Here is a 4,181-nt window from a genome sequence, read left to right as displayed (position 1 = left end):
GGTCCTCTTCCACAGTGGACTAGTGCAAACCTTACAAACAGTGCAGCCAACCCCCACGTTCTCTTGTGGACCCACCCTCAGCAGTTCTCCAAAACAGCTCTAGGTTCCATCCAGTAGTAAACCAGCACAAACCTTACTGGCACTGCATGCTCCACCCCTGCGTTCTCCTGTGGATGCACCTAGCCAAAGCACCCTCAACAGGAGTCCATCCAAAGCAGCACCACAAGCATGGTATTGTGCAAACTCTCCTATCAGGGTCCAGTACCACTCCAAAGTGACTTGTGCCTGGGGAAAGGGAAAGATAACCATACAGACCAGTTCATCTGCAGCACTAGCAGTGTGTTAGAAGAAGATATTGACTGTGGGCCCTGCCCATCAACACCCTAGCCTCTCGTGGGACAACATAGAGAGAGCAACCTGCAGTTAAGTGCAACTGCAACTCTGGAAGACACCAGTTCTCACCCAAATCAAGCCTTGGGTGGCCCAGTACTGGCCCATTAGCAACATAGGGACCAAACCCTGACAATGATAGGCAAAGAGTGACATGCAGATGACTGGACGGAAAGAAAATGTGGCTCAGCCACAACAGTAGGGTGCATGCAACACACAAAGGAGACACCCTGAAGTACCAGGTTCTGGAGAACAGGGGACATTGCACTACATGGCAATACAAGACTTCTTCATAAAGCCACTACTTTCAAGAGCAGGAGATATAGCTCACTTTCCTAACACATAAAAACAGATACAGAGTTAGACAAAATGAGGAGACAGAGGAATATGTCCCAAATGAAAGAACAAAACAAAAATCACAGCAAGAGAGCTAAGCAAAACGGAGATAAGTAATATCCCTGATAGAGAATTTAAAGTAATGGTCATAAAGATACTCACTGGACTTAAGAGTGGAGGATCTCAGCCAGATCCTCACCTAAGCCATAGAAAACGTAAAATAGAGCCAATCAGAGATAAACAAAACAAAACAACTCAACAACTGAAATGAAAATTACACTAGAGGGAATAAACAGTACACTAGAGGAAGCAGAAGAACAGATCAGTAACTTGCTGAACAGAGTAATGGAAAGCAATCAAGCTGAACTGGAGAAGGAAAAAAGAATTAAAAAATGAGAATAGATTGAGGAAACTCAGCAACACCATCAAGCATAACAATAGTTTTATAATAGGGATCCCAAAAGGGGAAGAGAGGGGAAAAGGGGTGGAAAATTATTTGAAGAAATAATAGCTGAAAACTTTCCTAATTTAAAGAATGACACAGAAATCCAGATCCGGGAGGCACAGAGAGTCCCCAACAAAATCAACTCAAGGGGGTCCATAGCAAGACACATAGTAATTAAAATGACAAATAATAATAATAAAGAGATCATTGTAAAAGCAGAAAGAGAAAAGAGAACAGTTATATACAAGGGAAACCCCACAAGGCTATCAGCTGATTTTTCAGCAAAAACTGTGAAGGCCAGATGGGAGTGGCATGATATATTCAAAGTGCTAAAAGGAAAAAAATCTGCAGCCAAGAATACTCTCCCTAGCCAGGCTATTACTCAAAACAGAAGGAGAGACAGAGTTTCCCAAGAAAAATTAAAAGAATTCATGACCACTAGACCAGCCTTACCAAAAATGTTAAAAGGGACTCTGAGGGGAAAGACCATAACCAGGAGTAAGAAAAGTAGGAAGCACAAAAACAGTAAAAGTAAGTATATCTATAAAAATTAGTCAAGGAATTCACAAAAAAGGATGTAAAGTATGATGCTTTATACCTAAAATGGGTAGGGGAGGGAAGAGGAATAAAAATTTAGTGCTTTTAGAATGAAACTTATTGCTTTAAGCAACCATCAACTTAATAGACTGCTATATACATAAAATGTTATAAATCAACCTAGAGGGAGTGATAAATCAAAAACCAGTAATAGATACGCAAAAAAATGAAGAGAAAGGAATCCAAGTATATCACTAAGGAAAGCCAGCAAACCATGAAAGAAGAGAGCAAGAGGAGAAAGGAAGAGAAGAACTACAAAAACCACCATAAAACAAGTAGCAAAATGGCAATAAGCACATCCCTATCAATAATGACTTTGAATGTAAATAGACTAAATACTCTAATAAATGACAGAGTAACAGAACAGATTAAAAAAGCAAGATTCATCTATATGCTGCCTACAAGAGAGTTGCTTCAGACCTAAAGACACATGCAGATTGAAAGTGAAAGGATGGAAAAACATTGGCCATGCAAATAGAAGTGAAAAGAAAGCTGGGTAGCAATATGTATACCAGACAAAATAGACTTTAAAACAAAGACTTTAACAAGAGACAAAAAAAGACACTACATAATCATAAAGGGACAATCCAACAAGATATAACAATTGTAAAAATGTCTGCTTCCAACATGGGAGCACCTAAATAAATAAAGCAGCTAATAACAAACATAAAGGAAGTAATTGATAATACAATAAAAATACAATATAGACATGATTATATTTAAATATACACATATATATAAAATATATATATACACACACATATATTTAAATATACACCTATATTTTATATATATACACACACACACACACACACACACACAATAATAGTAGGGGACTTTAACATTCCACTTACATCAATAGACAGATCATCCAAACAAAATCAACAAGGAAACAGTGGCTTTGAATGACACCTTGGACCAGATGGATCTAACAGATAGATTCAGAACATCCCATCCAAACACAGCAGAATACAAATTATTTTCAAGTGCACATGGAACATTCTCCAGAACAGATCACATTAGGCCACAAAACAAGTCTCAACAAATTAAAAAAAAACCAAACAAACAGTGAAAGGGTATCAAGCAGCTTTTCTGACCACAACACTATGAAACTAGAAATCAACAACAAGAAAAAAATCTGGAAAGAACACAAATCATGCTGACCAAATAATATGTCCCTAAAAAAGAATGGGTCAACCAAGAAATCAAAGAGGAAATAAAAAAATACATGGACAAAGGGGTGCCTGGGTGGCTCAGTCGTTAAGCATCTGCCTTTGGCCCAGGGCGTGATCCCAGGGTCCTGGGATTGAGTCCCGCAACCGGCTCCCTGCTCCGCTGGGAGCCTGCCTCTTCCTCTCCCACTTCCCCTGCTGGTGTTCCCTCTCTCGCTGGCTGTCTCTCTCTCTGTCAAATAAATAAATAAAATCTTTAAAAAAAAAAAATACATGGAGAAAATGAAAACACAATTCCAAAACCTTTGGGATACAGCAAAAGTAGTTCTAAGAGGAAAGTTTATAGAACTACAAGCCTACTTCAAGAAGCAAGAAAAATTTCAAATGAACAAACTAACCTTACACCTAAAGGAGCTAGAAAAAGAAGAACAAAACCCAAAAACCAGTAGAAAGAGGGAAATAATAGCAATTACACCAGAAATAAATGAAATAGAAAAACAAAACCAAACAAAAAAACAATAGAACAGATCAACAAACCAGGAGAGTTTCTTTAAAAAAAAAAAAAAAGTCAACAAAATTGATAAACCTTTAGCCAGACTCATCAAAGAAACAAACAAACAAGCCAAGACTCAACACAACCAGAAATGAAAGAAGATAAATAACAAATCAACACTACAAAAATGCAAAGGATTATAAGAGATTATGATTAAAAATTATATGCCAACAAACTTGACAACTTAGAAGAAATGGATAAATTCCTAGAAACATAATTTCCCAAAACTGAATCAGAGCTAAATAGAAAATTTGAGTGGACCAATTACCAGCAATGAAATTGAACCAGTAATCAAAAAATCTCCATCAATCAAAAGTCCGGGACCAGATTGCTTCACAGGTGAATTGTAACAAACATTTAAAAAAGAGTTAATATCTATTCTTCTCAAACTTATTCCAAAAAAATAGATGAGGAAGGAGAGCTTCCAAATTCATTCTATGAGGCCAGCAAAACAAGTCTCAACAAACTCAAAAAACAGTGAAGGGGTATCAAGCATCTTTTCTGACCAGATAAAAAAAAATGATTCCAAAACCAGATAAAAATACTACAAAGAATGAAAGAAAGAAAGAAAGAAAGAAAGAAAGAAAGAAAGAAAGAAAGAAAGAGGGAGAGAGGGGAGGGGATGAGGGAGGGAGGGAAAACTACAGACCAATATCTCTGATAAACATAGATGTAAAAATCCACAACA

This window comes from Ursus maritimus, unplaced genomic scaffold (assembly GCF_017311325.1).
Source record: "Ursus maritimus isolate PB19 unplaced genomic scaffold, ASM1731132v1 scaffold_9, whole genome shotgun sequence".
NCBI classification, from domain to species: domain Eukaryota; kingdom Metazoa; phylum Chordata; class Mammalia; order Carnivora; family Ursidae; genus Ursus; species Ursus maritimus.
The sequence above is the reverse complement of the archived record's forward strand: the minus strand, read 5'-3'. Positions refer to the sequence as shown.